At 44.3% G+C, this 13482-nt stretch overlaps 1 protein-coding gene across 1 annotated transcript in view; it reads right to left on the bottom strand.

Moving 5' to 3' along the window:
• Window positions 1-13332, bottom strand: part of NAPB (NSF attachment protein beta) — a 34650-nt gene extending 21318 nt beyond the window's left edge. The window contains exon 1 of the mRNA XM_032795859.2: window positions 13318-13332. The gene's annotated coding sequence lies outside the window, so the exon portion shown is untranslated. The remainder of the gene's footprint in view (window positions 1-13317) is intronic.
• Window positions 13333-13482: the final 150 nt, after the last annotated feature.

Genomic DNA, 13482 nt, shown 5'->3' with positions numbered 1-13482 from the left:
CCACTCCTTGTCTCCTAACCGTCCCCTTCCCCGGACCTCACCCCGTATCCAACCTCCCCTGCTCCCAGTCCCCTAACTGCTCTGACCCCTATCCACACCCCCACCCTTTGACAGGCCCCCCAGGACCCCACATCTATCCAACCCCTGCTGTTCCCCATCCCCTGACCCCATCCACACCTCCACCCTGACAGCCCCCCGGGACTCCCACATTTATCCAATGCCCCCACTCCCCATCCCTGGCCCCCCTCCCCAGAATCTCCACCCAATCCAACCCCCCCTGCCCCTTATCTAACCCCCCAGTCCCGGCCCACTTAGCATGCCGCTCAGAACAGCATGTCTTGCAGCCGCGCTGCCTGGCCAGAGCCAGACACACTGCTGTTCTACTCAGCAGGAGAGCGCAACCCCACTGCCCAGAGCGCTGCCCACACAGTGGCACGGCTGCAGGTGAGGGGGGACAGCGGAGGCTAGCATCCCCGGCCGAGAGCTTAAGGGCCAGGGAGGATGGTCCCACGGGTCAGATGTGCCCCACCTCTGTTATAAGCACTAAAGTTACAAAGGGTTTCCCAAAGCCTCCAAGAACTGCTACAGCCTCATTTAGAATCATGTTTTATAACTGACTGGTCATAGTCACTACATTTTATAGAGAATCTTGTCAGACATGTTGTATGGATAATTCTAGTCTTTTTCTCAGTGTGTTGAGGACATTCGCCTGTTCTAACTTTGGGTGTGGGTGGAAAATAAGAGGAAAAGAAAAAAATCCCAAACAGAAGAGGAAGTTCTGCACCTGTACTGAAGACCAAGCACTGAAATATAAACTTTAAAAGTGAAACTCAGTCTAACTCCCACTCAAATTGGCAACTGTGAAATGCACAAGATTCTCCCCAAGGAAAGAATCCAAGCAAGCCAGACAAAGGACTAATGGAAGTTCCAAACTGAAATCAATGTTCTAGAAGCGTTTATCATAGTAAGTGTTTTATGCCATGAAGCTTGCTAATTATTAATGCAGATCTGGTTCTGAAACCTACACGCAGCTGACACTGAATGCTTAAAATGCCCATATAACCTGGTCTCCTGTGAACTCAAAAATTAAGAGTAAGCAAATAGAAAATAAAGACAAGTCTGAAGTACACTTCACTGCTGTAGCTATTGTAGCACAAGCTATAATTAAATCAAGTGTTAGATTTCCAGTATCATTACACCAATTGTTTTCAATATTATCTTTTACTTTGCTAACACTAAAGACCAGACCCATCGAACACCAATGTGAGCTTTGTGTAAAGACTGGAAGTAGATTATGGTTCCCTAAATTCTGAGGACAATTTAAGGGACACTGGTTTACTTTAGAGGACTGCGAGCCAAGACTTCAGGCCCAAAATCAAGCTTCAATGGGGCAATTCACACGCTTAAAGCTAGGTATGGTCTTAAGTACCTTGTGGAACTGTGACCTCTATCTGCAGCTATGTCATTGGCTCAGTGTCACCTCTGGATGAAGTCACGCAAGTGACTTTGTCTCAGTTTACCCATTTGTAAAATGCATATGACACTCAAGTAAGTTGGGTATGAAGGTGCTGGAAAATTAAATTATTTGGTGTTCATAAAGCACTCTGAGACCCTTAGATGAGGAAAATGTACACATGCCTACCCTTAAGAAAAATATCTCCATACATACCCTCACGAGATACTTCAGAAATTATGTGCAAGCCTCTCCGGGCACTGTTTCAGGAGGACAACTTTGCAAGCTACAGTGACTTAGTAAATCAGGAAGCAGTCATGTATAACCATTTCAATCTCAGTTATATGTTAGACTAAATCATTTTCACTCCCTACCTATCTGCAGGACTTTACTATGCTGGAGAAAAGGAAAATTGTGTGTCTGAATTCTTCCCCCAAAGCTACAGGAAGCTGAAACCTCATTAGCAGATATGTGAACCTTACTATCTCAAAGAATAAAAGCTCTTTGTAAGTGCATACTATTATTAAACAGACATGTTCAACTAGTTAACACTCAATTTCTGATAAGCCGTATCTTTGGCATTCCCTTTTCTACTCCATGATTAGTTTGTGGTATTTTTATTACAATGGCAGCATCTAAATATGAATTGTCATCTCTGTGTAGACAAGACTGATATGTTGAAAAGGTTTAACAGAAAGAAACAAAGGATCATATTCTTTTCTCAACTGCACCAGTGCAAATCCAGAAAACCTAAATATAGAGGTGGCTACCCATTCCCTCTATAATAAGTCTTGTATTCACACAATCACCATTTGACTTCACAACGTATGTGAATCTGGAATAAAGAAAATAATTTGGACCAAAATGTCTCTTCCAGGGGAACGTTTCCTATTGTGACAAAGCTCCTCCTCTACCTTGGTGGGTCCTGCGCTTATTGGCGGATTTGTTCACCTCAGTGATCTTCCCCTCTGGTGGAACCCACAGTCTGGGTCAGCTCCTCCTGTGTCTGATCAGGAGTTCAGAGGTTTGGGGGTAACCCGGGCCCGCCCTCTACTCCGGGTTTCAGCCCAGGGCCCTGTGGATGGCAGCTGTCTATAGTGCCTCCTGTAACAGCTGCATGACAGCTACAACTCCCTGGGCTACTTCCCCGTGGCCTCCTCCAAACACCTTCTTTATCCTCACCACAGGACCTTCCTCCTGGTGTCTGATAACGCTTATCCTCCTCAATCCTCCAGCAGTACACTCTCTCACTCTCAGCTCCTTGCCTTCTTGCTCCCAGCTCCTCTCACACTCCTCCTCTCTGGCTCCCCCTGCCTTGACGTGGAGTGATCTCCTTTTTAAACCCGGTGCCTGATTAGCCTACTTGATTTGGCTGAAGTAGTTCTAATTAACAGGTAGCTAGCTCTACTTGCCTTCTAGGAAAGAATCTTAATTGGCTCCAGGTGCCTTGATATAACCTGGGCAACTGCCATTTTGGCTACAGGGTACTAGGGATTTGCTTAGCCTGGGGCTAAATCCTGTTTCTCAGTTACTTTACTGTTAAGCCATCTGGCCTTAACCCCGATCACACTTTTTAATAAGGGCCACGTTCTTCTTAACTCTCAATGAAGTCATGTTAGGGAGAAAGTGATGGATAAAAAAAATTAGCCCTCTTGGACATACTTGCTACACGTTGAGCAACACAAGCGATAAGACGCAGGCTCAAAAGAACTACCAAAACTAAAAAAAAAAAAAAAAAAAAAAAAAAAAAAAACACACACCAAAACCATTTTAGATTCTTTAGTGACAACACTGTAATTACCTATACATTTATTTATGAACTTAACGCACTTAAAACAAGGAACTGAATACAATTCATTGCTTCACTACCCACATAATACACATCCGATATATAATTCTCATCAAGTTATAAATGCATATTCTTTCACAATACTAACTGACTCATGGGACCTTTTAATCTTAATTTCTGTATCTCAATATTTTTTTTAAGGGATATTATCAGGGATGAAAATAATCATCAGTAAATCCATTTTTTTAACTAGCCAGTGGCAAATTTTTGTAATACACAGAACTTGTGCTTTAAGAATGACTGTTTAATCAGAAAAAGGTTTTACACAGATTTATGCTAACTTTATGTATAAATGTGTACAAACAGACACAGTTCTTACTCAGATCCAGGGGGTGTCGACCCCCACTCTGCCCCAGACCCATACCCCCACCTCGACCCGCTGCCTCTTCCTGCTGCCACTCTGCCCCAGGCCCTGCCCCCACCGCCCACCCCCCAAGTTCAACCTCGCCCCTTCCCAGCTTCCACCCACCTCTTTCTGCCTCCTTCCCTTGCCTCTTCCTGCCCCCGCTCCTCCCGCTCCCCCCAGTGCCCCCTGCATGCTGTGGAACAGCCGATTGTGGCAGGCAGGAGGCTCTTGGAGGGAGGGGAAGAGCCGAGTAGCAGGGCTGCAGGCAGGCAGGAGGTGCTGGGGGTGGGGGCGGCACTGACTCGCAGGGCTGCCAGTGGGTGCTGAGCACCCACTACTTGTTCCCCATGGATGCTCCAGCCCTGGAGCACCCATGGAGTTGACACCTCTGTGTGTGTAGCAAGCTGTGTCATCTTCACTAGTATAGGACTAATTATGGCTACATCTACACTTGGAACTGGAGGTGTGGTTCCCAGCTCGAGCAGACACACTCACACTAACACACAATCAATAGTACTGTAGCTGCAGTAGCACAGGCAGCAGCAAATGGTAGCCCAGACTAGCTGCCGTGATTACACACCCAGGCAGACTCCACGGGCATGTAATCGGGGGCAGCTAGGCCATGCCACCACTCTCCACTGCCCGTGTTACAGTTACACTGTTGTTTTTGGCATGCTAGCTTAATGAGAAAATAGATGATGAAAGGCAACCATCTTGAATGAAAATGTCATACCACTAGTTAATACTAATTCCTATCTATATGCTTTGTTCACTCTAGCTAGATTCTCGATTTGAATAATAAAATATAAATTAGTGCTTCTATGGCCCCATAAGCTACTGTGGACTATTTTCCTCTTTATAAGCCCAACACACTGGGCTTAAAACTGCCATTGACTTCAGTGGGGCCAGGATTTCACCATCAAGTCTTTTGCTTCTTAAACACTTACTGGCTGACTTAGAACAACGCTTCCTCAGCTCTCATCCCCCAATGCCCCTACTCCACTTGCGCTACACTGATGACATCTTCATCATCTGGACCCATGGAAAAGAAGCCCTTGAGGAATTCCACCATGATTTCAACAATTTCCACCCCACCATCAACCTCAGCCTGGACCAGTCCATACAAGAGATCCACTTTCTGGACACTACAGTGCTAATAAGCGATGGTCACATAAACACCACCCTATACCGGAAACCTACTGACCACTATACTTACCTACATGCCCCCAGCTTTCACCCAGACCACATCACACAATCTATTGTCTACAGCAAAGCTCTAAGATACAACCACATTTGCTCCAGTCCCTCAGACAAACACCTACAAGATCTCTATCAAGCATTCTTAAAACTACAATACTCACCTGCTGAAGTGAAGAAACAGATTGACAGAGCCAGAAGAGTACCCAGAAGTCACCTACTCCAGAACAGACGCAACAAAGAAAGTAAGAGAACGCCACTAGCCGTCACCATCAGCCCCCAACTAAAACCTCTCCGGCGCATCATCAAGGATCTACAACCTATCCTGAAGGACGATCCCTCACTCTTAGAGATCTTGGGAGACAGGCCAGTCCTCGCTTACAGATCGAACCCCCAACCTGAAGCAAATACTCACCAGCAACCACACAACAAAACACACTAACCCAGGAACCTAGCCTTGCAACAATGCCAGTTGCCAACTCTGTCCACATATCTATTCAAGGGACACCATCATAGGACCTAATTACATCAGCCACACCATCAGAGGCTCGTTCACCTGCACATCTACCAGTGTGATATATGCCATCGTGTGCCAGCAATGCTCCTCTGCAATGTACACTGGCCAAACCGGACAGACTCTACGCAAAAGAATTAAATGGACACAAATCAGACGTCAAGAATTATAACAGTCAAAAACCAGTCGGAGAACACTTCAACCTCCCTGGTCACTCGATTACAGACCTAAAAGTCGCAATACTCCAACAAAAAAAACTTCAAAAACAGACTCCAAAGAGAGACTGCTGAATAGGAATTAATTTGCAAACTGGACACCATTAAATTAGGCTTGAACAAAGATTGGGAGTGGATGGGTCATTACACAAACTAAAGCTATTTCCCCATGCTAATATTTTCCCCTACTGTTACTCACACCTTCTTGTCAACTGTTGGAAGTGGGCCATCCTGACTATCACTACAAAAGTTTTTTTCCCTCCTGCTGATAATAGCCTTAATTGATTAGTCTTGTTATAATTGGTATGGTAACAACCATTTTTTCATGTTCTCTGCGTATACATCTTCCTACTTTATTTTCTACTCCATGCACCCGATGAAGTGGGTTTTAGCCCACGAAAGCTTATGCCCAAATAAATGTATTAGTCTCCAAGGTGCCACAAGTACTCCTTTTTTCTCATACAGACTAACACGGCTACCACTCAAACCCGTAGAAGGATTAAAAGTGAACTTTAAACAAGACGTAAAGCGTTTGTGGTTCACTAGAGACACACAGTGAAGCAAGACCCAGGGAAAAGGGTTGAAGGTCAAAATATTTACACAGCTCAGAGAAAGATTTTTCTTATGACTAGTAGTGCTCTTCAGAAAGGCCTCTGTTTAACTGTTACCAGTGACATACGGCCAAAGGAATGGGTTCAGACCCTGCAACTGAATCCACACACAGACCCTTAACCTCACAAGGATCCAATTACAGGAGTGGGGCCCCAGTCAACTGGAAAAGAAGATTTCTCAACACAATTCGTATCTTGAATAAATAAGACCCTCTTATATTATCTCTTGCTGAAATAAATTGACCCTTTCACAGAATAAGGCTTCATACAAAAAATGCTGCTATTTTGACAGGCTGTTCTTGGTACGTAAAAATATTTTCCAGACTCTGGGACTGATCCAAACCTTACTGAACTCAACCCCCCTCACCCTACTGCACCTCAGCCCGCCAACTTCAATGGGCTTTGGATCAGGCCCTACGGTTTAGTTTTGAGAAAAGACAATTGAAGGAGGAGCTGACATCTTCCAATATGTTAAGGGTTATTATAAAGAGGATGGTGATCAGTTGGTCACTCCACGTCCACTGAAGGTAGGACAAGAAGTAATGTGCTTAATCTAATGCAAGGGAGATTTAGATCAGATATGAGGAAAAAAACTTTCTAACTATGCGGAATAGGCTTCCAAGGAAGGCTGGGGAATCCCCATCATTGGGAATTTTTAAGACCAAGCTGAACAGATATCTGTCAGGGACAGTTCAGGACTAGGTTTACGTGATCCTACCTCAGTGCAAAGGGCTGTACTTGATGACTTCTCAATGTCCCTTCCAGCTCTACATTTCTAGGATTCCCTTACTTATACATGTCGTTCCAATTACCTTTAGCAGGCCTACTTGTGTGCATAAGGGAAGGCAAGATCAGGCCCTAAAAAGGCAATTGCACTGGAGAAAGAATGTTGCTCCACAAAGACTTCCAATCTTCCTTTAACATTTCTTTTTTTAAAAACCCTCTCGTGCAGTTTATAAATAACTGAAATGTAACAACACTTGGGGCGGCAGGGAGCAGAGTGAGAGGAAAGGAGGAAGAAAGGACAGAAAAAACAGGGATATTGCTGCAGACAGTATAAGGGACAGGTAAATGCCTTCTCTTCAAGGAGCCCAAAAGTAAAAAACACACAAACCACCTTACTTGCTGATGCACACAGTATATAGAGTCATTTAAAAAAAATTAAAATATAGACAAAGTTTTAAGCCAAAGTATCTCGCAAGATCAACAAGCACAGATTCAACAAGGCCAGAGGGGATCAACGTGTTCATCTAGTCTGGCCTCCTGTATAACACAGAACTTCCCCAGAATAATTCCTAGAGCAGATCTTTTAGAAAAAATATCCAGGCTCAATTTTAAAATTGTCCACGATAGAGAATCCACCATGACCCTTGCTCAGTTGTCCCAACGGTTAATTCCTCTCACTGTTTAAAATGTATGCCTTATTTCTATTCTGACTTTGTCTAGTTTCAACTTCCAACCATTGGATCATGCTGTACCTTTCTCTGCTAGACTGAAGAACCAATGTCAAATATCTGTTCCCCATATAGGCATATATAGACTATGACCAAGTCATCCCTTCACCTTCTTAAAACAAACAGATTGAGCTCCTTAAGTCTATCACTATAAGGCAGGTTTTCTAATCTTTTAATCATTCTCATGGCTCTTCTGACTCCTCTCCAATTTATCACCTTCCTACTTGAACTGTGGTCACCAGAACTGGACACAGTATTCCAGCAGCAGTCACATCAGAGCCAAATGCAGAAGCAAAATAACTTCTTTACTCCACTCAAGATTTGTCGTTTGTGCATCAAACGATCACATTAGCCCTTTTGGCCACAGCATTGCACTGGGAGCTCGTGGTCAGCAGTTTATCCACTATGATCCCCAAAATCTTTTTCAGAATCACCGTTTCCAAGTATTACTCTGAGCAGATTTCTGCACCAAAATTGTTTTAAAAATTCTGCAAAAATCTGCTGTTTTATTTGTCAAAATAAATAATATAATCACAACAGTTTCAATTATTTTGGTAATTTATTTCAAAATATCTGTCAGCAAATATGTCTGTAACATTACAGACAACAAAAAATATTCAGGAACTGTTTTTTGACAAATAGATTCCTTACAAGGCAAATTAATATAGAACTCTGAGTAATAATTCATTTAAACTATGATACAGAAAAGCATTTTCTGAACCCCTTCAGAAGTACAAAGGCTTGGTGGAGTCAGGAGTAATGGAGGTTCTAAGGGAGAGGGAACTAACTGTTAGGAAGAAGCCTGGGTATGAACCTGAAGGGTTGAGAGGAGTGGGTGGAAAAAGTGTAGAACAGGTTGTGTGTGTGGGTGGAGAAGGATTGTTAGGGAACCTCCCCCCATGCAGACCCATTCATTCAGGAATATCTACCCCTGTCCCCACGCGTCCCTCCTTCCCCACTCATACAACCACTCCCCCCCCCATCCTCATGTGGCCCTACACCCCCCACTCAGCCACCCCCATGTGGCCCTGCACCCCATTCTCCTGTCTCCATGTGGCCCTGCACCCTGTCAGGCAGCCTTCTCCCCCTTCCCCATGTGCCTCTGCACCTCCACCCCCATCCCCATGTGTCTCTGTGCTCCCACTTAGCCACTTCCATCATGTGACCCTGTACCCTGTCCCATCATATCTCCCAGCACCCCCTCTCCCATCCCAATGTGGCCCTGTGCCTCCACTCCCATTCAGCCCCTGCCCATCTGTCATCCCCACTAGCCCTTATGAACCCCAGTCTGTGACCCCCTAGCATCTCCATGTGCCCCACACTGTCTGTCTTTCCATATCCTTGGTCTCCTGACCTGACCCCACCCACACTGTGAAGAAGGTAGCCTCAGCTGGGGCTCACCCTGGAGCCTCTGCTCTGTTCTAATGCCACAGTAGCCCCTGGTGGCCAAAAAGCATAACTGTAGCAACTTTCCCACAGAAGTTATTTTCTGCAGGGGAAAAAAAATTATGCACGCACATTAATTATGCGCACACGTGGTGCAGAATTCCCCCAGGAATAAAAGCTAGAATCTCCATCCTCTGTGTATGTCTTTGTTCCTAGATCTATACATTTACATGTAGTTGTATTCAAATGCATATTGTTTGCTTGTGCCCAGTTTAGCAAGTAACCCAGATTGCTCTGTATCAGGGACCTGTCCCCTTCACTATTTACCACTCCCCCAATTTGGGTGTCACCTGCAAACATAACATCATCGATAAAGTTTTCTTCTAGGTCATTGATAAAGTTAAATAGCTTAAGGCCAAGTACCGATCCCTGCAGGACCCTCCTAGAAACTGACCAATTCAATGATTCCCCACTTATAATTAAATTGAGATTTATCAGTTAGCCAGCATTTAATCCCTTTAACGTGTGCTGTGTTAATTTTATATCATTCTAGTTTATTTTTTAATCAAAATGTCATTTGGTATCAAGTCAAACACCTTACAGAAGTTTAAGTACATTACATCAACACTATTACATTTATTAACCACATTTTTAATCTCACCAAAAAATATATCAAGTTAGCATGACAGAATCTATTTTTCATACATCAGCGTCTATTGGCATTAATTATATCATCTTTATTTAATTTTGTATTAGTTGAATCCCATATCAGCCAGTCTATTATCTTCCCCAGCATCGGTGTCAGAATAATAGGCCCATAATTACCTGTCATCCCACTCACCCTTTTTAAATATCAGCACAATATTAGCTTTCTATCAGTCCTGTAGAACTTCCTTAGTGTTCCAAGACATATTGAAAAAAAATCAATATTAATGGTCCAGCAAGCTCTTTTAAAACTCTTGGATGTAAGTTATCTGGACCTGCTGATTTTAAAATGTCGGCGTTTAGTGGTTGCTGTTTAACACCCCCCGGAGATACTAGAGGAATGGAAAAAGTGTTAACATCATATGATATGACTCATTATTTGTTTTACTCCCCAAATACAGAACAGAAATATTTATTGAACTTTTACCATTTCTGCTTTATTATTTATATTTCTACCATTTCCAACTAGTAATGGACCACTACCACTGTTCGGATTTGGTTTGTTCCTAACAGAGTTAAAAAAAACAAAAACAAAAACAAAAACAAAAAAAAACAAACCTCCTCCTTATTGTCCTTAACTCTGATGCCACAGATTTCTTCTTGAATCCCTTTATCAATTTTCTACAATTCCTAGGTTCAGATTTATATTATCATCATCATCCCCTTTCTTCCATTTGCTATATACTACGGCCTTCACTTACCCTCTAAACCAGGTCTTTTTTTTAACCAATACGACTTTCTTCCTCAATTGTGGGTTTTGGGGCATCTAGTTAAGCGTTCTTGAACAATTACCATTTCACATTTTTCAGATTAAATTCTTCCTCCCAGCTGATTTGGTCATAACTATTGTAAGCTTTGTGAGACTGGCCATTTTAAAGCACCAAATATATATGTTACTGGTAAGGACTTTACTCTGTTAGTCTGTAGACTGATGAAAAATAGACATACACAATATTTAAACTCCAAACCTTGAGTAAAATTCTTTACATGGTATTTGCTTTATTGAGAGGCCAAATGAACAAATACTTAGGCCATGTCTACCTTGTCTACATACAAGGTTTCAGTGTTTTAGCTGATTTAGTAAAATGGTGCAAACCCCTGTTTGGACATTCTTATTTCGGTTTAAGAGCTACTTATTTCAAGTTCAGCTTCAACCCGTTCCTAACAGAATTAAGCTAAACCAAAATAAGCTCTTTTTGCACCAGGTTAATAAAAATCAGTATAGAAATCACACCTCAAGTTTAACAAGTGAAACTCTGCATATAAACTAGTCCTTACAACGGCAAGACTCAAGCTGTTGGAATCAATGTACATGTTAATTTTAAAGTAGGTTTCTGCATTTGACTAATACAGCCCATAAAATAATTTATTAAAGCAACGAGACAAAATACTCACTAAAGGCCTTGCACCATGATCTCAGACCAAACACATTAAGAGTTAAATCTTGCTCAGTGCAGAAGAAATTATATTTAATTTAGAGGATTAACATTGTATAAGGATATGTTAAAATGAAGCATTATTTTTGTTCCAACCTACTAGCAGGCCCTTCCCACTGCTCTCAGCAGAGAATATTTTTCCTCCATGAAAGAGAGAAATTAACTTTCAACTCCTTGTTTCTTAAACAACAGACTCATTTCATAACATTAAAGAAACCTCCATCACAGCAGTAGCAGCAATGTGGCTCTAATCCCCTTAGCCTTCTGTAGGAAGGATACCAGAATCACACATTTTAACTACTAGCCTAATGGGATGAGATACATGCTAGGTAATTAACTGATCTTGGATCAATATTGTTTACAAATGTTGCCAACCTTTATTCTAGAAATATGACAATTTCAGCATCAGATTATGTCTCTCCAGAAAGGAGAGAGATTAGAAAATTGACAGACACACAAAATATCTTTAAAGTACTGGCTAAAAATCAGGAGTTATTATTATGAACATAAATATGCATTAGCTGCTGTGTAGCAGATTAAATGATGATATTAGAAGGGCAGAAGAGGAGAAATCATCATTCTCCATTGTAAAGCCCCAATAACGCAGAGCAACCGGCTCCACTGCCACTAGAGGATTATCAAAAGCGAGTCTTTAAATTGTACAGAAGATGGATTACGGGCTAAAAATGCTACTTCCTTCAGAAGCAACTAAACACTATGTCTGTTAAGCAACAACTTGGACAGAAAGAGAAAGAGGGGTAAATGCAGGATGTTTCCCCAAAACCTCATCTCACCCATCAAAAGCTTTAATCACTGCAGAGTGCTCAGTGATCCGATTCCATGACTGACTTTGACACATACCGTCATCATTTACAGAGCACGGGAACTTTTGCATCCGTACAAGGCAGAACAACATACAGAAGATGATGGGAAATTATACAGATGCAGCCAGGGAACAAGGAACGAAAGGCAACATTTTGTTCTGCTCCCTTCCCTCCCAGCAGCAACACAGCAGAGAGAAGGAAGCTTTTTCCTGATGGCAGGCCTGGGAGGGAAGTTAGAGGGAAAATTTTCCTGTGTACCATCTGCATAAGAACACCATGGGCATCCTTATGTTATAGATCAATACCTCTAGGGTGGCAGGAATACAGTCAACTGTGAATTACCAGGGTGCACCCAGGAACAGGGCACAACTGGAGAGGCACCGCTAGGGCGGCAGGAATACAGCCGACTGTGAATTACCAGGGTGCACCCAGGAACAGGGCACAACTGGAGAGGCACCGCTAGGGCAGCAGGACTACAGCCGACTGTGGACTACCAGAGTGCACCCAGGAACAGGGCACAACTGGAGAGGCACCGCTAGCGGCAGACCTACAGCCGACGTACACCAGGCAGCCCAAAAACCAACGGAGAGCACCGCAGGCAGAGAAACAGCCGACTGGGACCCAGGGCACCCAGACAGGCACAACTGAAGCAACACCGCGCAGCAGACTACAGCCGACGGAAGACAGGCACCAGAACAGCACAACGGAGAGTCACCGCTAGCACAGAAACAGCACGTGACACTCCAGGCACCAAACAGGCACAACTGAAACACCGCTAGGGCAGCAGACACCCGACTGTGAAAACCAGGTCACCCAGGAACAGGCACAAAACTGAGACACCGCTAAGCGCACAAGGAGCTACACCGACGTGACACCAGGGGCACCCAGGAACGGGACACGGGAGAGGCACGCTAAAGGGGCAGCAGCACACACCGACGACACAGGGGGCAGGGCAACGACCAGAACAGGCACAAACTGGAAGACACCGCAGCAGCAGACTACAGCCCGACGTGGACTACAGGGCACCCACGCAACAGGCACAAACGAGAAGCCCAATACGCAGGGCCAGACACAGCCGACTGAATACAGGTGGCAACCGGAACAGAACAAAGTACAAGACACCCTCGAGGGAACCAAACACAACATGGGAATCGAGCAGGTGGGTGGCACGAATATGACAACACACACACACAGTCAATCCCCCTAATGGCACAAAACCCAGCCTACATCACACGACACCACAGGCCCTCCCACGCACGTCCCAGCCGCCCCCTCAGCTAAACACACGGACAAGACGACCCCCCGCCCCCACCGCAGACCCCGCCACCCGAAGAGCCCCCTGAGGAAGAGTGCAGGAATTACCCGCCCCGGCCTGCGGCCAGAGCGCACGCCGCGCGCTCACTGCCGCGCGTCGGCGGCGGCTCGAAGGAGCCGGCCGCCCTGCCCGCCGCGCCCGCCCGCCCGCCCGCCGGGAAGCGAGCGAGCGTACCCC

Source organism: Chelonoidis abingdonii, chromosome 3 (assembly GCF_003597395.2).
Source record: "Chelonoidis abingdonii isolate Lonesome George chromosome 3, CheloAbing_2.0, whole genome shotgun sequence".
Lineage (NCBI taxonomy): Eukaryota > Metazoa > Chordata > Testudines > Testudinidae > Chelonoidis > Chelonoidis abingdonii.
Note: the sequence above shows the minus strand (reverse complement) of the source record. Positions and strands in the feature narration are given on the sequence as shown.